The sequence below is a fragment of the Epinephelus lanceolatus genome, chromosome 23 (genome assembly GCF_041903045.1).
Source record: "Epinephelus lanceolatus isolate andai-2023 chromosome 23, ASM4190304v1, whole genome shotgun sequence".
In the NCBI taxonomy this organism is placed as follows: domain Eukaryota; kingdom Metazoa; phylum Chordata; class Actinopteri; order Perciformes; family Serranidae; genus Epinephelus; species Epinephelus lanceolatus.
Window position 1 is genome coordinate 31,945,670 of NC_135756.1, and position 24,111 is coordinate 31,969,780.

Below are 24,111 nucleotides of genomic sequence, written 5' to 3' on the forward strand. Positions count from 1 at the left end.
CAAGTTCTACTGGCCTTGGATGTGTGGCAAGGGGCATTATCTTGTTGAAACATCCAGTTTTTACCTCGACGGAACAGTGCATGCGCAGAAGGGAGCATGTGGGTTTCGAGAATGGTACAATACTTGGTTGAGTTCAATGTGCCATCACAGACAGTGAGATGACCAACACCTGCAGCACTCATGCATCCCCAAACCATGATACTGCCTCCACCATGCTTGACAGTAGGTACTGTACATGCTGGAGATAATGCTTCGCCTGGCCTTCTGCGTACCCACACATTAGTAGGAGGAAGATAAAGCTGGAAACTGGACTCATCTGACCACAAAATCTTCTTCCAATTCCTGGCTGTCCAGTTCTTTGTGCCTGGGCCCAACGACGCCAGGCTAACCTCTGTCTCTCATTGATCAGGGGCTTCTTGATAGCCTTGTAGGACCTTAAGCCATGATCTAAAAGTCGGCCACGTACAGTGCGGGCGGAACACTGGACACCAGTTTGGTTTGACCACTGCTGCTGAAGCTCCTGTGATGTCATTCGGCGGTTTTGCCTGCACATGTGGATCAGGATGCGGTCATTTCTTGCTGAAGAAACCCTTGGACGCCCAGATCTTGGTTTGTCTTCCAAGCTGTTGGTTCGTCTGTATTTCTGCAGAGTGTATCCAACTGCTGAAGGACTGCATCTGCACTTCCTGGCTATCTGGCGGCAGCTGTACCTTTCCTGGCTGAGAATCTTTATCTTCAGGCGTGTTTCCTGCGTTAGGTTCCTTGTTTTAGCCATTTTTGTGTCTGAAGAACTTTCAAATGTGCTGGCTTTATGTAGACACGAAGCTTGGCAACAAAATTGTGTATTTTAATAAAAAGAACGACCTTCATCACTGGTACCAAAATGACCCAATCCTCAAAATTTCTTATGTATTTTTATGGAACCAGTCAATTTTAAGTTTTTAATGGCTTTTTTAGGATTTATTTAGTATTTTGCCTGTGACTGAACTAAAAGAAATTGCACTTGAAGACCTAAGAGTGATTCTTAATGCAATATTTCACAAATGCATGGGGTGTCCGAAAACTTTTTTCCACCACCACCAAGACCAACTCAAATAAAATGGTTAAACTAAAATAAGGTCCGACGACCAAAAAGAAATTAAAGTCATCATTGACAAACAGAAATGATGGACCGTCAGCCAAAAAGAAATTACAGTGTATGAGCATGAGGTCCCATAGACCTGGGTGCACAAACTGGAGTCCTAAAGACCATCAGTAGAACAAAATAAAAGGTCGGAAGGCCAAACAAAAGGTCACCTGACCAAACAAAAACTAAGGTCGGAAGACCAACTTAAATAAAATGGATAAATTAAAATAAGGTCCGACGACAAAACATAAATTATGTCCGCATGACAAACAGAAATTAATGGTCGCACGACCAACGAAAATTAAGTGTTTCATGGGATGAGCATTCAGAGGTGGTCCAGTGACCTAGGTGTTGGTGCATGCAGCATGAGGTCCCACAGACCATGATGGGGCATTTGCATGAGGTCCCGAAGACCAGGGGTGTTAGAACATACAGCATGGGGTCCAGAGATCATGATGGGGCATTTGCATGAGGTCCAAAGACCGTGGGTGTTTGGGCATACAGCATGAGGTCTCACAGGCCATGATGGGGCATTTGCATGAGGTCCCGAAGATCATGGGTGTTAGGGCATACAGCATAAGGTCTCACAGGCCATGATGGGGCATTTGCATGAGGTCCTGAAGACCATGGGTGTTAGGGCATACAGCATGAGGTCCTGCAGACCATGATGGGGCATTTGCATGAGGTCAGACTCGGGGCATTAGTGCATAACGGAGGTCCCATAAATCGTGATAGAGCATACATGAAATCCTTAATACTGAGGGTGATGGTGCATGAGTATACAGGTGCTACACACAGTGATAGAGCATAGCATGAGGACCTGAGACTGGGGGATTGAGTAAGCATATTGATTTAAGTGGGCGAGGTGGATGAATTATGGGATGCATTAAAATAGAATGACTTGAAGGGCTTGAGCATCAAAAAGGTCTTGCGACCCGCAGATATAAAAAAAACAAAAAACAAAAAAACCCCCCGACAAAACAGGAAACTGTGATGGATTACCAAGGTGTATTAAGCATGAGTGAAAGCGGATGAGAATTAGATAAAGCTGAGAGATTAAGGAGAAGCAGTGCTCTAGACATAGAATAAGAATAGCAGATGAGACAACTCTGAAACGGGGCCACCACCAGCTATATGGATGACTTACCGAAAAATTAAGGCTTGAGAGCTCTTTGATTTGCGAGAACAGTGTTAGTATTGGGGCGAATGTAGGAGGTGAATGCGGATGAAGACCAACGCCCCAGTTGTCGCAGGAATGACGATGAAATGCCTTGATTGGCAGCAGAAGTAGCGGCACCTGAAAGAGTGCCCTGAAAAATGCTGAGGGGATAATTTGCTTTTGATGAGGACTTGCGTTAAGCAGAAATTAAAACAAGACTTTGATAAGAGAACATTCTCGGAGATGAGAAAAAGTGGAGAGGAAGCGTTGGTTTTAGGTCTAAGTTTTAGGTACTTTAACATGGATATAAATGGGTCAGCAGTTACGATGCGGGAAACAATTATGGAGCAGGCACCTCTGCATTTTGAATGTTTAAGGCGTAAAATGTAGTGGCCGGGGTGAAAGGTTAAATCAGCTAAAGAAACATCTTTGCTAGGGTCAACTGAGAGAGAGGGCGTAGTGAATTCACCAGCTCTAAGGAGGGCACAGAAAGCCAACAGGAACACTGCGTCAAGAAGGGCATCAATAAAGGGAGAAAAAATGTTGTTTCTGAGAGCTAACAACATCTTGTGCAAAATAGCGAGCATGATGGGTCGTCTACTATCAGGAAGAAGCTTTAGCGATGCCTTTTAAAATGAGTTTTAAAGCTGGGTTGGCAAATAAGCTAGGGAAAGAAGGGTCGTAGCATCTTATATTAAATTGGATACCAGCAATTGCGGATGTATTGAGGTTTAAAGTGCCTGACATCCATACAGTAACAAATGAAAGCACAGACTGTATTTATTTTAACAGATTTAAGAGGAATGCATATGGACATACAGAATATAGCAAATGCGCCAAGCTAAATCATAGGTTTTTAGAGTTGAGGTGGCTAAGCCCTGTCTCATGTAAAATTTGGCTGATTCCAAATATCTGGACATGAGGCCTTGGTTCAATGCAGAGCTATGACTTTGAGAGGGGGAATTTGAACTGGCACTGAGCTAGCTTCTGGGCAGATGCTCCGGAAAGTCTGAAATTTGAAACGGGAAAGTGAATCAGCTAAAGTGTTGAAGTGGCCTGGCACATGACGGGCTGTAATGATGAAAGTGTGACTGATGGAGGACCATGTAATACTTCTCATAAAAGGTATGATATCTTTTGACGAACAGCGCCCTCTGTTAATGATATCGACCACTGCTTGATTGTCGCACAAAACTAAGATGCCCTTGCGTTCCCAGTTATGACCCCAAACGTAACATGCTACGGCAATGGGATAAATTTCGAACAGCACTGAAGATGCCTCGAGACTGGTAAAGGAGGGGGGCCATTGGATGGTGAACCACTGGCCTTGGAAGAACCCCCCCAAAACCCACGGATGGCGCAGCATCCATGAAAAACTTGAGAGAATCAGAGGAATGCACCAGCTCGTCATAGAAGAAAGTGATGCCGTTCCAATGATCGAGCAGGTGAGACCAGAAGCGCAGGTCTGAGCGGCAACCTTTGTCTAGAGATATGACGTCGTGGAGATTTAGCACGGAGGACGCAATGACCAGTAACCGAGAAATAAAGGATCGCCCCTGAGGGATGACGCGCATGGCAAAGTTCAGGTGACAGAGGAGGGAGAGCAGCTGTTGTTTTGTGATATTGTCGGCAGCACAAAAGGACTTTGAGATATCGCGGATGCACTGCAATTTCTCGGCTGGGAGGGATGCTTTAATTTCAATAGAATCGAGAGTGATGCTGAGGAAGTCTAAGCGTGTATCTGGACCTAACGTTTTTTCTTCTGACAGGGGGACGCCAAGAGCCCGGAAACTCAGTTTCATTTTGGACAGAGAGGAGCCGGAGCTGTCACGAGGGGGGTCTGTGAGGAGAAAATCATCGAGCAGATGGAGGACGGAGGGGATTCTGACTCTGTTTGACAGTATCCAGCAGGGGGCCGCCGAGACTAAGTTGAAGATGTATGGGCTGCTTCTGCACCCAAAAGTCAGGCGGGTGGCGAAGTAGTATTTTGAGTCCCGCCCGATGCCGAAGAGATTCCACTGAGATGGGTGAATGGGAACTGTTTTAAAAGCGTCGGTAATATCAGCTTTTTTTTTTTTCTTTTTTTTTTGTTTTGATATTTTTTAGGGGATTTTTTGCCTTTAATCGACAGGATAGTGAAGCGTGAAGGGGGGGGGGTGGGGGGGGGCGGGGTGGGGGGGGGTGGGGGGGGGGGGGTGGAGGGAGAGACATGCAGCAATAGATGATCACATTCCAAAAACCAAGTTCAAATAATTGTGTTACGTGTTAAGAAATATCTTGTTTATGTTTCTACATTTAAAAATCTTTGGTTCAGTGTGTTTTATGTTTATTATCTAAAATCTGATGGAAAAAATATGACTGATTTTTGTATTTATTTTTCTTTAATTTATGACTCAATTTCAATACTTAAATTAATTATTATGGTTTAATGACTTACATAAGCTTTTAGCTTAGGCCATTTAGATTTTAGGATTTTTTTAGGAATATAAAGCATTTAAAGATACACCAAGAAATGACATCACAAAAAGAAAAAAATACCAATGTAGACACTGGAGGATCATTTCTGTTGCAGAGTGTAAAGAGGTTTAAAAATATAGGAATAAAGGCGGGTATTAAAAGGGCAGCAGGATGGCAACGTCGTGCTATGAATCTCAACACGTACACTGATAAAGTGCATGTAATGGAAAATCCAACTGTGACCAGGACAAGATGAAAAGAATTTTACTGCAAGCGAGTGATTCTCCAAAGAATTGATATAGATTTTCAGTTCATTTCAGTGAGGGAGAGCAGAACGCACAGTGACTCTTCTTTCACACCGCACAAATTACAGCCAGGGTGACATGATCAAGGGAGGTTGTGCCTTTAAACTGTTATCCACAGTGAGGTGTCTGATACGGTTTCAACCCTGCAAAGTCACCTTGTCACTGCTGGCTGTAAAACAAGGTGGAGCGCTATCAAGAAAAAAATCTCTCTCTCTCGCCGGCAGCTCTGGCTGGAACTGTGTAACCATCATTTAGTTCTGTATCAAATCAGAAATTACACGGCACTGTATTTCTCTTGCAGAGCATCAAGACGTGTGACATCAAATTAAATTGTAACCATGTTTAGATGGGTTTTACACCAGATGGAAATGTATCTTTCATTACCAGACCCAATTACAGACTAACACATAATCAAACCTGATGGAACACTTGCATCATCACAAAACTTAACATAAACTGGATTTCATTATGATCTCAATATATATTAATAAACATACTGCTGTTAATGCAAAGCAGCTACAGTCAGAAGGTACAAAAGATTCATCATTTACAGCATGACAGCTTGGGACTGTAAACCATGTTTGGGTGTTAACAGTGGTGTAATGTAATGTATGTAATGTAATGTAAGTACATTTACTCAATAGCTGAGGTATTTCTCTTGAGTATTTTAAATGTATGCTACTTTCCTCTTCTACTCCTCTACATTTTGGAGACAAATATTGCTTGTACCAAATTGGACCCCCTTTTGCCATCATAACTGCCTTAATTCTTGGTGGCATAGATTCAACAAGGTGCCAGAAACATTTAATAGAGGTTTTGGTCCATATTGACATGATAGCAGTATGCACTTGCTGCAGATTTGTCACCTGTACATCCTGCAAATGTGATGCAAATCTCCCATTCCATCACATCCCAAAGGTGCTCTACTGGATTGAGATCTGGTGACCGTGGAGGCCATTGGAGTACAGTGAACTCATTGTCATGTTCAAGAAACCAGTTTGAAATGATGTGAGCTTTGTGACATGGTGCCTTATCTTGCTGGAAGTAGCCATCAGAAAGTAGGTACAGTGTGGTCATAAAGGGATGGAAATGGTCAGCAACAATACTCAGGTAGGCTGTGGTGTTCAAACAATGCTCAGTTGATACTAAGGGGCCCAAAGTGTGCCAAAAAAACATCTTCCACACCATTACACCACCACCAGACTGAACTGTTGATACAAGGCAGGATGGATCCATGCTTTCATGTTGTTTACGCCAAATTCTGACCCCACCATCTGAATGTTTGCAGCAGAAATCAACACACATCAGACCGGGCAATGTTTTTCCAGTTTTTCTTTGTCCAACTTTGGTGAGCCCGTGTGAATTGTATCCTCAGTTTCCTGTTGTTAGCTGACAGGAGTGGCACCCCCAGTGTGGTCTTCTGCTGCTGGAGCCCATCTGCTTCAAGGTTTCTTGCAATGTTTACTGACTGATTCTGGACATCGTCGTCACAGCGCTGTCGTCATCTGTGTAGCTCGCCTCTGGCCCGCCTCAGATACACCGATGTGATTGGTGCAGCTTGGTTTCATGGGCATAGGTAATGAGCATCATTACTGATTGCCAGAGTGACTCGCTGAGCAAATTCAAATTGTGCTTTTAAGAGAACTCTGGATTTCCAGGGTAGGTCTTCTGCATCCCTTGGTTGTATGAGCTGTTATTTGAGTTACTGTTACCTTTCTATCATCTTGAACCAGTCTGGCCATTCTCCCCTGACCTCTGGAATTAACAAGCCATTTTCGCTCAAAGAACTACCGCTCACTAGATATTTTCTCTTTATCGGACCATCCTCTAAAATGATCAACTTCTCCATATTTATCACAGACTAAAATTCATTGAAGAAGGGAAAGATATCTGTAGGCTGTGACTGGTTGTTCTGTGTGCCATCTTTGGCACGTCTGTCTGTCCTGGAAGAGGGATCTCTCCTCAGTTGCTCTTCCTGAGGTTTCTACCATAGGGGGTTTTTTGGGGGGAGTTTTTCCTTATCCGCTGTGAGGGTCCTAAGGACAGAGGGATGTTGTATGCTGTAAAGCCCTCTGAGGCAAATTGTAATTTGTGATATTGGGCTTTATAAATAAAATTGATTGATTGATTGCCACGACATGCAGTGCATGCTGCTGCATTCTAAAAGTTGAATTATGTTTATTTCAGGGTGCAGTAGTCGAGCCCTGAAAAATAGGAGCTCTGGAACAAGCCGGTAGCATGACAGCTCTGGCGTGTCAGCACGCCTGCCGCACATCTATATTGAAAACATTGAATTTGAGGGCAGATGTATACAGCCCCTAAGTATATTTAGATTTTGATTCTGATACTGTTCTTATACTTAATATTTTGAATGCAGGACTTTATCTTGTAACTGAGTATGTCTACACTATATTATTGGTACAGTACTTTACCAAAGATATAGATAAAGATAGATATATAGGCCCCACGCTGCAGCCGCTTCTGTACGGTGTATAGCAGTGATCAACAGCAGGAACAGGTCAACACCTCACATTACCACCGTCACACCGGTCCCTATTCACCATAAAGCACACTGTTCCTCTCCTCTCGCCAGAGTACTCTGCTCTGTCAGATCAGCATATAGAAGAAGAGCCATCTGGTTGAATGGCTGTTTAAGATTTAGCCAAGTTTAGGTGAATCAAAGGAGATTACAGCTCCTGATATCCCTTTAGAGACTGATGCAGCATGAAACTTGCCCAGTTTATTTCCAACACCTGTACAGTGGTGAGCAGGATGCTAGTTCAGCTGGTGCTCATTCTCAACACATTCTCAATCCGAACTCATCACAAAAATCGATTGGTCATGGACTTTCCACATTGAGATATGACGTGCAAGGTTGATATTCTGGGACGCCGTGTCAGCTTCAGCCTGGTACCTGCATTGTCTGTTTTCAAAATACAGTTTGCGTACAGTTTTTCAAACTGAACGCACTTAATTGGTACAACACCGCCAATTGATGTTTTTTTTCCTATAAGAACACACACATGTGGTTGGGTTCAATCATACAGGAAGCGAACACCGGCCTCCCAGGTGAAAGTCCGTTGTTGTCCCGCCACATGGCCCCCTGACACTGCAAAGCTCTATTTAACAATAACAGTGACCACGTATCATGCTGTTGTGAAAGGCTGCTGTTGGAAATCACTGCCCAAGTGCCAGTTTTTGACAACTTCAGGGTGAGACCGGGTTGTACTTCTCCATCTTTCCTCAATGTTTACTGATGTTTACATTGAAAACTTCAACTTGGCTAACTAGCAGCTAGTTAGAAGTCAGCAGGAAAGTTTACAGACTGGTGAGTTGATTTCCTCAACCTGATGAGTGACTAACAGCCACACACCACCACTGTCAAATGCCAACCACAAAAAGCACCACCACGACTTCCAAGATAGAGATAAGAGCCTGAATTTAACGAAACTGACTGAGAAGTGACTGGAAGCGTCCACACTTATGTCAGAGGGTTAGAAAATAGACAGACAGACATCAAAATATTATCTGTTTTGCTTTGAAAGATTCTAGAGCATTGCATTCCAGTTACATTGTGTATTACATTGTGAGGGAATAGTGTGCATCAACACACATTCAGAAATCAGTATCATTAAATCATGATGGATACTTCATTTTGTCACTTTTCCAGTTTGAGGGTGGGTCAGTGTTCTGATAACAAAAACAGATAAAGAAACAGAAAGCTGACATTAACATCATGTTGGGCTGAATATTAACTACATGAGACCAAAACAGCTCTTCAGTCTTGCTTTCAGGCTTCTGTCAGGGTAAACTAGAGTTCTGATTTTCTTGTTGGTACTCTGCCTCAATTTTGGGAATATCTGATACAATTACAAAATCTGAAATAGTCAAATTTGGGTTATATACTTTGAATGTGAAAAGGCAAAACAGATGGCGAAGTAGAAACTTTGACTGTGCTAGTTTTAACTTGTCCACCATCACCTCCAGTCCACTGGCCTTTATTACTCAAGTTGGCACCCTCACAGCATTGCCCCGAATGTCCCTGTAGGAGGGCATGTGATCTACAGTCACTGCATAATTGATCTAAAAGTCACTGCATCATTCATTCAGGCTGTGGCAATCTTCATCAGAAATACATGCCTTGCAACAGGAGCATGTCAGAGGAATGTTATAAATGATCGTATCAGCAGTCCTGGAGGGCTTTAATCAAAGAGGAGCTGAATGGAGAGCATGTACACAGTTTTAGAAGTGTGCAGACCAGCAGGGTTCATGTTGCTGGTGTGAAAAGCCCACTCCTCTGAATAATGTAGAGCCTCTAAAATCAGCTGCTGGAAGTGTGAAAAGCACAGTGTGCTCTGTCACACTTGAACAAAGGTTAAGACTTAAGATCATGACAAATTAATATGGAAACAAATGCAGTATGCTCTTTTCTGTTTGATTGCTTTCCTGTGAGATTAGCATATGATCTTTCATTGCTCTGTGCTTCTTGATGTTGGTGGGAGAGAACCCCCCCCCCCCCCCCCCCTTCCACCTTGTTCCATATGTGTTGAAAATTTCAACACAGTTTCATGTTCAAGTCGATTTTCTGTAAAAGTCACAACACAATGTCACAACATTTCCATATGACTGAACTTAATGCACAACGTTAAATACATAGATAAAGATTCAATAATAAACAAACCAGGGAATCACTCAGAAAAAAACAGCTCCATGGTGTTACTAGAGGTCAAAACTCCACAGGGAACCTTTGAGTAATTTCCTAAAACTTATTCAAACGAGGAAATGCTGGGGATTTTCAGCAGTGGATTAATCCACATTTGGTGCTCCAGTGAGTATTTGTGGCAGCACAGCAGTGTATGGGATTGAGTCAAAGTAAACTACAGTGCGTGTGTTCATGGTAATCAAGGAAGGTGGCACCCAGTGCAACATTATGGCTCACTGATGTGTTTTCAGTCATTTTTGGAGGTCTATGACACAGAGGAATAAGATTAGGCTTTGGATGCACACACAGTATTTGTCAGTGGGATACATCTATTGTTGGTTTGGTCTGAATCATCCATGGAGGTTTCTTCCTCGCCTAAACAAGCGGGCCAGGGGATTAGAACCTGTATAAATACTGAATAAAGCAGTTTCACATTACAAATCAGTGTTTTTCTGACACTGCTCGTAGCAGATGTGCGTCTTATTACAGTGGCCAACGCTAAAACGCAAATGGCCCTGTCTGGAGCCAGTGTTTGATTTGTCCATTGTGAACCAGTGAACATGGTGATCTCTATAAATAAGGATCCGCTCCTTATGTAGATATAAATGGCTCACTCTAAGGAAGAGTGAGAAATCAATTCTAACTGGCTAAAACTGCTCAGAGTGGCACATTTTTGGTCTTATTCTTATGACTAGAAGTTGAAGCATTTTATCATCTTTTTTAGGTTAGGAAATACCAAATATTAGATAGTGTCAATGCTTATGAGAGTTCCAGAGGTGTCTTACCCATAGACTGTAAAAATAATGGACATAGCTAATGTGATGTCACCCATTGGTTTGTAGACTCTGGTTTTGAAGCCTCAAATTTGGCTTTAAGACTGTTGCCATCTTGTTTTTTTGGAGCCAGAAGTGATCACATTTGTGTAAGTGGCTGGCGCTGTGGAGGAGTAAGGGGTGGACCTGACTGAGAAGCCAAGGACACTATTTGCAGACAGTCTGTCACGCTTTAAAGCGGCCCACCCTTATTTATGCATAACTTAAAGCCTGTAAATGTAAACGGGTGAGTTATGAAAATTCACTCCTGTACAGTTGTAATGAACTTTGAAATTATAAATGGAGACACAGTTTTTTATACTAGGCTGTAAACATATTTATTTCTGCCATAAAGTTGGGCATTTTAACATGGGGGTCTATTGTTATGTGCAACTTGGCTACCTGTCTTGCTAGCTACCATAACACTAGGCCAATTTTGTTTTTCCTAAGATGGCAAAGGCATGACCCGCTCTACTTTCCTACTAATTGGCTAGTACTTGTTACCTTCATTGGCTGAGTTGGTCAGGTTTAGGTCAGAGGAGTGAGATTGGTCAGGGTTAGGGTAAGGATATCAAGGTATAAGCTAGTCAAAGGCAGAGTAGAACAGGTGATACCTTTGCAACCACAGGGGGAAAAAAAACTTTCATATGGTAGTATGGCTTCCTCTGCGCTTCAGGCCAGAGGGAGGGGGCTCTGGTTAGAGGGTTCCTGACGGACATTGCAAGCAGCACTGGCCAGGAATCACCTACAAGGGCTCTCCTGCCCCACTCTGTCTGCTCTCACTGTCTGCTCTCACATTATTATCACTGATCTATGATAACTTCACCATCAAAGATGGAGAAAGATGGAGGACCTCCATCTATAAGATCCCATGAGCTAAAAGTTAGAAGAGGAAAAGAAGACAATTTTTTTTAATAGAGATGTGTCACAGTGGGCACATTTCACCTGCCATACATGCCAGCTCCTCAGCTCATTCAGGAACTCTCCATTCGCCCCGCCTTGTCACCACACCTACTTGTCAGCCTGTCCCTGGTCCACCCCTGTCACTATAAAGATGCTTGCTAGACTGCTGAGATTGTTCTTTGTCATTTATGCGAGACTTTCTAACGTTTGTTTCCAGACCATTTCCTTGGTATTGACACTGCCTGTTCCTGACTCTCCTGCTTCCTATGCTCCCCCCTAAACCACTCTGCCTTCTCTTTTCAACCACGAGCTCTGGGGACTATGAAACTGAACATTGACTCTCTCTGTTGCTTCATCAGTCTGTATTCCCTGTATTGAAGTGGTGAAGCTCAGTATTATTAAAGCTTTTAGGTTCTAACCACACCCGTTGCAGTAATGTGCCCACATCCCCCGGCTACAACATCACTGCTTGGTGTGCAACATTACGCAATACATGATAGAACTGACTAGGATAAACAGCTGAACCAAATGATCTGCTATTTGAAATTATAAACATTTATTTGTCTTGCCATTGATTGCTTTTTCTTCATTTTGCCGTCATATTTTTGCAAAAAAAACTAGATAGCTCAGTTACCTGTAATATTTGCCTATACACATAAAGCCTACACATCTTCTGAACTTCAAATGTCTATCACATTCTGCCTCTTTGTCACTCCCCAAACCCAATTTCTGTACCTGTCCCCAGATACTCTTAGACTTTTCCACCTGCTCTATTCATCTGACCCCTTCATTCACGTGTTCACCTGTTTCCATCCTTTCCCTCCAGTCCCAGTCACCCATACCCACCTGCCAGCACTCACCTGTAAGCCTATATACACCCTTGCCTCAGCAATAAATCATTTAACTCTATCATCTGCCTGTATTGTCTGTGTATGGGTACAATATTGCATTTTCTGTGTCATGACAGTTTTTAGTCCCTCAGTTAACATTCAGCTCTATTAAGACATGCTTGATAAATACAGGACCATTATTTAAAAGGTAGATGAAGGCAGTAGTGTTACAGAAAAATTGAACAGAATGTTAAAATAGTTTCCACAATAAATAAAGAACTGCTAATGAAGTGTTGGTCCTTCTTTTCCTCTAGTGCTTCGCTCTCTTAAGGACTATTATCATTTAACTGTGCCACTCCAAGAAGCCCTTTGCTCTACAAGATGCCCACTCATCTAATGAGTTTGGCCCTGAACCACTGGCTCGAGTGCTTGTTTAAGTATGCTGGAGCTCTCCAAAGCCTTTCTTCCACCATACCATTGTCCAAAACAGTGCTTCAGAAGGACATTGACTTCATGAATCTCTTTACACCTCACTTTGCTCCGTCATTATTGAATCTCTACCACTAATGATGGTGATGGTGTTTGGTTGTACAACAGATAAAGGCCAGACTGCCATGAATTTTGCTCTGGTTGTTTATGGTCCTCAGACAATGGGAAATAATGCTTTTAGTGACCTGACCTTTCTGTTGCACCAACATTTGTTTTGTTTTGTTTTTTTTTCTTTACAGGAACAATGGAGACTGATTGATACAGGATTATCTACTCTATCACTTTTAGAACTTTTTATAGTTCTCTGCTATATTTCTAAAAATGAAATATGTTGCCAAGTCAGACACTTTAGAAACTTTGGACCTTTAGAGACATTAAGAACCCCTACCTCACTCGGATGACATGTTCAGGTAAAATGGGGCAGGCATTATTGTTATTTAAATGGTTAAATCTAAACTAAGCGAAAAAAGTAAGGAAATTTGTGTTTGGTAGATTATTTCTTTGTTGTAACAATGCTTCTCAGCAATAAATCTTACACCAATGGAAATCCTGTTTATTTCCCTTTTGAATGCTGCCACATTTGTAAGAAACATGCACTTGTGGGATGAGCAGCAGAGCAGAGCATGTGGCTTGCGCCCATGAAAAAATTGCCAGATCTTCTCTGCCAATGCCAAACAGCTTTTTTTTTTTTTGCTCTTGACTCTTGTTTGGTGTTGTTTGGTGGATTGGATGATTGAAGTCTGAAGAAACAAGACAAATTGAAAATTTAACAATTTCTTCATTTAACAAACAGGAGCCTCAGTAGCATGTGGAAGAACCAGCCACAGCCACAACAGCCTGGCGCCTCCTCCTATACTGGTCACCAGCCTGGTCACACACTGCTTTGGGATGGCATCCCATTCTTCAACAAGCATTTGTCACAAATCACCCAAAGTGGTTTTATTAGTCACTCTGGCATGAATAGCACGCCCAAGCTGATCCCACAAGTGTTCAGTGGGTTTGAGGTCAGGACTGCTGGCAGGCCATTCCATCCTCATCCCTCCCAAATTCTGGAGGTAGCCTGTGATAAACCCTGCTCTGTGGGGGCAAGCGTTGTCATCTTGGAGAATAGAGTTTGGTCCCTGACTGTGGAGATATGAGATTGCCATAGGTTGCAGAATTTAATCTTGATATCTCTCTGCATGATTGCCTCCAATGATGACAAGCCTCCTTTTTCCAGTGAGGGAGTCTTCTTGGGACGCCCACTTCGCACCCTGTCTCTTTAACATCCCTCGTTATATGGAACTTGGTGTTCAGTTTGCAGATGGTACTAGGGCTTACTCCAAATAATGCCACAACTGGGATTTGTGGAACACCAGCTTGAAGTTGCCCTATCACACAGGCCCTATCCAGATCAATCAAACGTGGCATGCCAGTTCTTGGACACCAACTGACCACTGTAGCAGGGCCCACGCACACCTGGGGCTACCAGAGTCAATAAAAACAAAGCTGTTTGGCATTGGCAGAGAAGATTTGGCAAATTTTTTATGGGCGCAACCCACATACTCAGCTCTGCTGCTCGTCCCACAAATGTATGTTCCATAAGATTTATTGCCAAGAAGCACTGTTACAAAGAAATAATCTACCAAACACAAATTTCCTACGTTTTGTGCTTAGTTTATCAGTTCAGTCATCAAGTCATTAACTCAATAATGAAAAAAGTTATGCTATGTATTCATCACTTAAAAATATGTAGCCTTTGTTGTAAGATTAATTCCCTTTCATTTTGAGACAGCCTACTTGTCAGACCAGACTACAGGTGACATAACAAGCAATTAGTTTAAAGCAATGGGTAGCCTAACCGATTTGCAGTGTGATAGGTCAGATGCTTATTCAGTCAGCTATTTAAACGAGCTTGGACAGTCATCAAACCTTGGCAATGGCAGACCTGGCTTTACTAGAAGACCTCTACGCGCCTGTAAGACGCGAGAGGGTTTTTCGAGACCGTTTTCAAGAAAGTGACGAATGGCTTATGGGTCGCTTTCGTCTCCCATGCCATCTCCTCCTCCATTTATGCCAGACTTTGGAACCACAATTGAAGAGAGAGACCAGACGCTCAAATGCAATACCTGTGCTGGTGCAAGTGCTCGCCACATTGGGGTTTTGGCCATTGGGACCTTTCAGCGGGAGATCGGGGATAGGTACGGCATTTCACAGCCCTCCATCAGCCGAACCATACCAGCAGTCTTGACGGCTATAAAGTCCCTTTCCGCACGGTATATTTCATTCCCATATACTGATGCTCAGCAAACTGTGATTAAAAGGGATTTTATTGAGATTGCTGAATTTCCTAATGTGATAGGTACGATTGATTGTACCCATGTGCGTCTGAAGCCACCATCCACAAATGATTACGCATTCATCAATCGTAACTATCACTCAATAAATGTTCAGGTGATTTGTGATGCCGGTCTATCCCTCCTGAACATAGTAGCTCGGTGGCCTGGGGGGACGCACGGCTCCTACATATTTCAAAGCAGACACGGCTAAAGGAGGGCGCACTGCAGGGCTGGAGTCAACTCCTCAGTGAGTAACTGCATTAAAGTAATATTTTACAGGTATTCAAATGACTAACATTTTTGTGTGATTCGTTTACTAGGTGACAAAGGCTATCCCCTCACCGAGTACCTCCTTACTCCACTGGCCAACCCTGCAACTGACCAGGAGCGCAGGTACAACAGTGCACACATATGCACACAGGCCACAGTGGAATGCTGCATTGGGCTGCTTAAGGGAAGATGGCTGTGTCTGGGAGCAGCAGGGGGGACCATGCTGTACACACCTGAAAAGGTGCGTGACATCATTTTGACATGTAGGATTCTTCACAATATTGCACAGAATCACCACGTGCCATTTGAGGCCCCAGCGCAGCCAGACGATCCCATGCCCGGAGAGCCCTGTCCTGCACAGTGTCGTAAGTATTCTATGTAACACAACGACATTGACATAAGACGTCCTGACATTGACTTTGGTCACCTGACATCACAACCTAAATACAACCAAATATCAACATCGTGGCCAGCTGAGTCATTTCCCATTATGCTAAGAGCTGGACTGATCAGATGGATCTTTTTTTGTTTTATAACTCTTCTAGAATGTCAATGTTACATTTTCTTAAGCCACATTTGAACAGAATTTATTTCTCTCTGGGAGAAAGAGAGAAGAAATACCAAAATCTAGTGTTTAGGTTGTCATGACATGCAGTGACCACATTTGTGCTTTTCCATTTGTAGAGTGTCCATTAGACTTTTTTTTTTTCTATAATTTTTGCCACACTACTGGTAAATCTGAACAGCAAGATGATCAGTTTATGGTTAGCCTTGTCTGTCTTCTTTTTGTAAGGTGAAATGAAGGCTGAAGCAACAGAAAGCTTCAGATTTGTCATTTTGCTCTTTGACAGTCATTTTCAAGAACAAGTCATCTTGAGTGTAATTATCTAATGACCTGCATTTGTATCAGTCAAGATGAATCACCATATGAAATCCAATCAAACCTCCCATGGATGCTTCTCTGGTCTGCACTAGACAATATATTGATAGTCTTATAAGCTTCATAGCAGTGACATGTTTTAAATTGCCTGGAGAGGAGTGACAAAAAGACTGAGAATAAGACACAAGAAAGAATACAGACAGGGAAAATGGCATTTTTGATGCGCTTCAGTGAACTGGGATTTTAAAATGACAGTTTTAAGTCCACAGCAGGGTGATGGCAAATAGATGAATGAGAGGAATGCGAGATTTCTTTGAGCCCAGTCTGAGAAAAGGTACCTAAATAGAGGATCATTCAGGTTTATTACAACTTGAGTCTGTTTTCCTGCCAGTTTAACCAAAGGTGTCAGCTTTGCAAAATAAAGTGGTAGGCAAGAAACTTGATCAGTCAGACACAGACAGCTTAACAATCCCACCTTGACTTGCATACATTTGTATTTACAAAAAAAAAATAAGGGAGCCAATCAGAATAGATCTGAGGATAAGCAGACGTAATACCAAATGCAGTCAACTCCAAACAGATCAAAGACAATGCTTTCACAGACAGTCGCATGACTTTCCATTTCCCCTGCACTTTAGAGTTCACTGTCCTTCTAACACAATGTCAATCTACAGTGGCTTGCAAAAGTTGGGGCATCCCTGGTCAAAACTTTGTTTACTGTGAATAGTTAAGTAAGTAGAAGATGAAGATGAAGAGTCATCGGAAGAAAACCTTTTCTGTGTCCTCCCCACATAATTCAGTGTCATAAGTTTGCAAAGGAACATCTCAGCTTGATGCTTTTTGGAAACAAGTCCTGTGGACTGATGAAGATAAAATAGAACTTTCTGGATGCAATGAGCAAAGGTATGTTTGGAGAAAAAAGGCTGCAGAATTTCATGGAAAGAACACCTGTCCAGCTGTTAAACACGAGGGTGGAACGATCATGCTTTGGGCTTGTGTTGAAACAAGTGGCACAGGGAACATTTCACAGGTAGAGGGAAGAATGGATTCAGTTAAATTCCAGTAAATTCTGGAGGCAAACATCACACCATCTGTAAAAAAGCTGAAGATGAAGAGAGGATGGCTGATTGAAAAAAGATGGTCGCTAGGCTAATTTATACAATGTAAAATGCCATGGGCTTGTGCTAATATTGTTAGCATGTTATATTTGTTGGAAAACGTGTTTAGTATAAGACAGCTGTTTTGTCAGTGAACCTTGTGAGCTGTAATGGAGCCAAATTTTGCAAATTTACCTTTGTTAAATGTTGCTGTCGTCCCTGGCTTCATATGAGTAGAGGACATATCTGCTAGCCACTAAGCTAATTTCTACAATGTAAAATGCCATAGGCTCGTGCTAATAACATTAGCATGTTGTATTTGTGGGTAAAAAGTGTTTTGTTTGTGAATCCTGCAAGTTATAAGGAAGCCAATTTGTGTACTTGTGTTTGAAATTGTCTCTATTAAGCCATGTTTATATGAAGGCATTATTGGTGAAAAAGGTTTGAGCACCTGTAACAGTAGAATTTGTAGTTGTGTACAGTGTTTCGTATGTGTGTAAGTTGTGTACTTGTACAGTGATTTGTATGTGTCAGTATGAGTTGTGTACTTGTAGATTTTTTTTCTCTCCACAAATACAACACAACACTTACACATTCACAAATTCTTAATTACAGGTGCACAAATCCTATTTTACAAGTCACAGATTAAAAAACTGACAAGCTCACATTTTTGCTCCTATTGTTGCAGTTTATTTGGTGCAAAACATATTTGTGCACCTGTATCAAACAATGTGAAGTTATGGACAAAATCTGAATATGTGCAAATCTGAATGTGAACTTGTGCAAAAAATGTTCAATGTATGTATAATAATAATACCAATCAATAACTACAACTGCTCGAATCTTCCCCACGAATCACAGATTCTGTTTCCTTCAACTACAAATCACAAATCGTGCCTCCATTGAGATATTTGGTGAAAAACTATCTGTGCATTCAGTCTATGGAGAAAAAGGCGGGTGCTGATCTGAGATCGACTGATTCCACAGCCAGTCAGAGGAGAGGGGCTTTTGTCCCACAGCCAATCAAATGAGGGGGGCTTTTGTCTACATCAGTGCTGTAGAATATAACAGAGTCGCGACAATGGAAGTGCAAAATGCTTGTGCGTCACGTGACTCATGTAGAACTCGATAGTTCCTGAAAGTTATTGGCGGGTTAAATACATAATAGTGAGAGAAAGAACTCCGATTTTTGGTAAGTAGCTGACAATAACTACATTGATTTATAATATATGTGTAGCACGCCATAAACAGTTACATCTTTGTTGTTTTTTAAAGTAAAATGTGCTAATATTTGAGGATTAGTGTTAGTTTACTACGGTTAGGTAAGACTCTATTAATCCCAACCTTGGAAATTCCAACCTTGGAAATTCACGTTACAGCAGCTCAGATATTGCACACAGCAATATTACACAGTATGTACATAGTACACAGTTTAAATATAAGGATATGTATTTACACATGTATACAAGCCAGTATATTAATGACATAGCATAATTATATGATAGAAATGTATTACACAGTATAGGCCTAACTATGTGTAATGTGTATATAACATATATTGTTGTCTGCCTTGTTTAAATATGTTAATCTTTCCTTACCTTGGTGAAACAGCATGTTGCTTTTATTGCTTTAAATTATTTTTTCAATTCTGTCCTTAGTCTTGTATGGTTGTCTAGAGTAGTCACATCCTAACATTTATTGATAATGTAATGATTGTAATGATTTTTAACTAATGTTATCTTAATTACTTTCAGTGGGACAGAAGGAGAGCGACGACAGGTGACTACCAATGACTGTCGAGTGACAGCACAATTGGTCACTGGGCTAGCAGCAGCAGCTTACAGTCATATATAATTTATGTATATTTGTCTTTTTACGATGTACTTACTTACTATATCAAATTAATTTCTAATAAACTCAGAAATGTGACTTAGATGTCAAGCAGTTTGTCTGTGCCCGTCCTTCCGTGTTGTCCTCTCGTACAGTCTCCACCATGGTGCTGTGTGGGGATGTTCCAATCATTTAGAGAGAGAGATACACATGCACAATTTCTTCATTGACACAGAGATGAGAGGTTTTTTTTTTGGCTAAAGTCAGCAGGAGTAACCTGAGACTCACTACAGACTACAACAACAAAAATATGTAAAGTTATCATTCTCAATTACTGCATTAGCACATTTCCACAAACAAAGACCACACTATTGGGAAGCTCAGTGTTTGGTTTATTAAAAATAAGGAACAGGGAAAGGCCTGCAAAACCCAGGGAGTTGAGACTCAGGGTAAGGGGGGTGTTTCATTGCGGGGTGAGTTCAGGCTCCATTGCATCCCCCTGTTCTTATGCTGAAAGAGAAAAAAAAGAAAGAGGAGAAATGGTTAGGCACACGTATATATATGCCTGGGTCTGACGTTGCCTTGTGAGATAAGGCACAAGTATGACAAGTGGCATCAGTTTTAATTGAATTTGTTTGAAGTTGTCTCATGGATATGTAATGAGTGTATACATGTTCAGTAAGTATAAAGTGTTCCCAAATACTGTATGCATTCAACCACTATGGGATATGTCTGTGGGTAGACAAAAGTGAGTTGTGTGTGGGAAGTCACTGCAGGCACATTTTAGTGCAGACCAGTTTGCCAAGACCAAAAAGGGCAAGACAAAGCTTAGAGCAGATTTCATTCCCACCATCTTTGTGCATCATGCTGTGAGCTCCCCTGCACCACAATGCACCCCTGGACCTGTAACATCATTGTTATTGCCACTCCTGGGGTCCGTTTCAGAAAGGAGGTTCAACAAACTCTGAGCCTAACCCTGAACTCTGAGTTGAGTAACTCTGAGATGGGAGACTCTGGGTTACGGGTTTCAGAACAGGTGATTTCAATCGGTTCAATCAACACAGAGTTTGTTCACTCTGAGTTAAGCGCGTGCACCACGACTTTAAAAAGCTGTCATCAATGGAGCCCCGATACCACGGTTCACCATGGCAACAAGCTACAAGAAAAGGTATGCATTTTTTTACTCCTCTGGAGTTGGATATTTTAATGCACTCATACAGCGAATTTGAAGCTGTTTTCAGGAAGAAGAGAACATGGCTGCAGCAGCGAAGGAATGGGAGTCGGCGTGGGAGAAAATTACTGCTCGAGTCAATGCGTAGCCTAAGTTTAAATTTATTTTATACATTTATGCAATCACAATAATGTTAGGCTACAGATGCAAACAGCTGGAATGGTGTTAAAGCTAAAATTTAGTTCACTTAGATGCAATCCCACCTAATTATTTTTCAAGTGAAAATGTACTTGAAACAAGTGAAAATGGTCTAAAAACAAGTTACTTTTAGGTGTGATTTGTTTCAACTAGAAATGAGACATTTTGACGAGAAATAAGACACATATTCTTGGTATGATTTTGAGTTTTTGCAGTGTGATGCAGTCTGACATTTTGAGACAGTCAATCTACCTGCACATTAATGCTGTGAATGGACTTCATATTCACATAGTCTCCTTCAATTTGTGAAGGAGCAATGATGGGAATGTGGGTTCCATCAGTGCACCCTATCACACCGGGAAATCCTAAAAAAAATTAAAATTACTAATCCCAGTCTGAGGTTGCAGTACCATGTCATTAACTGAATATGATTTATAATCATAAATTTTAACTGATTTCTACATCATTCACCTGCAATCCTGTGGAACTCCTCCGTGATGACCCTCACAGGTTTATGTCCAGGGAACACAACAAAAGAGTTTAATAGACGTTTCAGAGCTAGGGACACTTTTCTCACGGCTCTGCAGACAATGGCCTTACTGATATTTTCTGCATCTCCGATATTATACAGAAAACTCCCGTTTGCAAAAAAACGAAGAGCAATACAAAGAATCTGGGTAGATGAAAGTGCACGTCCACGGTTGGCGACGCTGGTTATGTCACGACGGATGAGGTTATGGATATAAATGATGGACTGTGATGTGAAACGGTACCATTCAAAAAGAAAATGTTCTGGAAATGATAATACGTCAATTCTGGGCCTGTGAATAATTTCCTGACGAATGCGTAACTCCCTCCTCAGTAACACTGCCTCTTCGTCCATAGGGTCCTCCAAGAACGGACATGCCATGGTCGAAAAAAGCAGATTTAGAACTAGAACGCACTTTAGGATCCGACTTTACCTTGAGGACAGATGATCAAACTCGCTGAAACCAGCGCCACACTAAAATGAATGAATGAATAAATAACATTGCGTGTGTGGCGTAAGAGGGAGGAGACAGCTAGAAACTCAAGGTTCATTGAAGAAAACCTGCTCCCAACCAGGTTAGGCTCACAGAGTCAGTTGCCATAGTAACTGACACCGAGCTTCAGTTACCTTTCTTTCTGAAACGGGCTGGAGTTACTCCGCTTTCTCTGGTTTAAGTTACCTCCCTTTCTGAAACGGAAAACCCAGAGTTTCCCTCATTTCAGGGTTAACAGTTTTCACTAAACCTGCTTTGTGAAACGGACCCCTGAACTGTAACATTAATGGTCCTCATCCTGCAGCACTCCTGACATGAGGCACGCAGCATCACTGCAGTATAATTCCTTAAAATGTTTACTTATATTTCAGTGTTGGGTGCTGTTGTAACTGATCAGCACACTGGAAACCAGCAGGTGGCTCTACCAGCTCTGGTGTATTAATTTGCACTTGTCATAGTGACTGACTGGCAAGCCAATTTGCTTTTGTTGTGCTAACCTCAGCATTTGCCTACTGTGTTTCATATGACTGGCTCTCAAATATTCATCCCTATCTCATAAGTTATCAGACTTTGATCCTGTGTCCACAGTTATCTCTTTATTTGAAAAGGTCTAGGCTATTTAGTTGTTTAATATCATCACATTGTTATTTATATAAGCAGGGGATTTTAATACAAAGTTGTAACCACTGTATGTGAATGCGTGAATCAGTCAGATCTGCACTCCAGAGGAGAGCCTTCATTAGACTATGCAATATTGCCCACTACTGGATTTGTAAGTTAATGAACTGTAATTAAAGCTCTGTGCTCTGATTCACCGCTATGAAACAACATGACCCTCTTCTATTTTATAATGCCTATTAATATTATAATATTATAATGACGGTTAGGGATGTCCCGATCCAGCTTTTTCACTTCCGATCCGATACCGATATTACAGCCTTGAGTTTTGGCCGATACCGATACCAATCCGATCCAAGCGCGTATTATACATATTCACTTATTTTGTTGTCAGTCATGTTAGAAAAGGTTTGATCAAGCGATATTACTCTAACAAGAACAACTACTTAATCGGGTTAGTTAGAATGATCCACAACAGTTGGTATAAGAAACTGACCTGTTTATTGTTAACAAACTTTAAACTTGAACATTAACATTAAATAAAAAATATAGCTGGTTTGCTTTGGCTGCTTTGGCCCCTTAATAAAGAGAAAATAAATGAACACAAGAAATCTTTAAAATGTCTAACATTGAAATTAAAATAGCAGCAAGACTCCACACACTTGTGCTTTGGCCCCCTAATAAATAAAAAATAGATTAACACCACAAGACATTGTTGACATTTAACAAATAATGCAGCCTTTCCTTTTCAGTTATTTTAGTAGTGTCAGTGCCAGCCTGGTGCTGCTGTTTCCTGTGTGTCTGCATGCTGGCTTGGTGGATTGATAGAAAGTGCTGGAGCGGATCACGGGAATGGACTGCTTGAATTGCGGCGTGCTGGGCTGGACAGAAAACCTGGATCAGACTTCATGAAAAACTGGATCGCAGTTCTGGATCGGCATTTTTCCATGCAGTCCGACCCGATGCCAATCCGAATATCAGATTGGGACATCCCTAATGACGGTAACTGGTAATATGCAATGTATTACATTTACATTTCAAAGTAACTTGCTCAACACTGTATATCATATATTGTATATTCAATATAATTACTTATATAATTAATATAAAATGCAGTATAATACATATTAAGTATGATTCCTTATCTCTGGAACTATTTGAAACACACCTTGTTAAGTTTTAAGTCTCACCAAGGTCGACTCAGCACTTATCTGTAGCGTCCTCTCTCACACAGTGGTCCTGCAGCATCACTGCTCCGCCACCACCCAGTGCTCCTACAGAAGGTTACAAATATACAAGATTACGTATCTAATACTGTGATAGAATATATATTTAGCATAATCATATGTATAACACAGTAATATATTTGGTATTTAGAATAATTCCCCATTTAGCCTGGTATGTTTCATTTATCAAAATTACTTAAAGCAGCTGTGCGGAACTTTTTACCATTAATAATACTGCCCCTAGTTCGTATCACCCCCCCTTGAAGATCCGCATATTTATTTGAACCCAACAGCGACAAAAAAGCCTTTCTCTATATGGCTATTTAGCGTAGCCTCGCTCGGGTCAGAGACACAGCGGAAGTCAGCAAACCAGAATACGGCACCCGAGGCGGAAGTGATTCTGCTTGCCCGCAGCAGCCCGCAGCGATTAAACCACAGAAGAAGAAGGAGCCGTGTTTACAATGTTCTTCGAGTAAGCAGTACGCAACGAGCATTGCTGAACACATAACACCTAACAGTTTTACCAGAGATGTATCTATGAGGACTTGGTTGTATTTTTGATGTCATGGCGGATAACGAAGGAGCATCATGTAAAATTATCTGTGACTGTGACCATGAACACAAATATACAGCAGGCAGTTGTCCTCAGTTTATAAGAAATTCAGAGCTACACCAGAACATTTATTAACAGGTCTTAC

The 24,111-nt window shown here is 41.6% G+C and overlaps 1 long non-coding RNA gene and 1 pseudogene across 2 annotated transcripts in view; one reads left to right on the forward strand and one right to left on the reverse strand.

Moving 5' to 3' along the window:
• LOC117249087 (uncharacterized) overlaps positions 1-24,111 on the forward strand; it is a 55,226-nt gene that overhangs the window by 18,963 nt on the left and 12,152 nt on the right. For both annotated transcript variants that reach the window (XR_004500955.2, XR_004500954.2), the window contains exons 3-4: positions 15,422-15,494; positions 15,661-15,736. This is a non-coding gene — a long non-coding RNA (uncharacterized LOC117249087). The remainder of the gene's footprint in view (positions 1-15,421; positions 15,495-15,660; positions 15,737-24,111) is intronic.
• On the reverse strand, positions 1,770-3,172 carry LOC144461807 (uncharacterized; annotated as a pseudogene).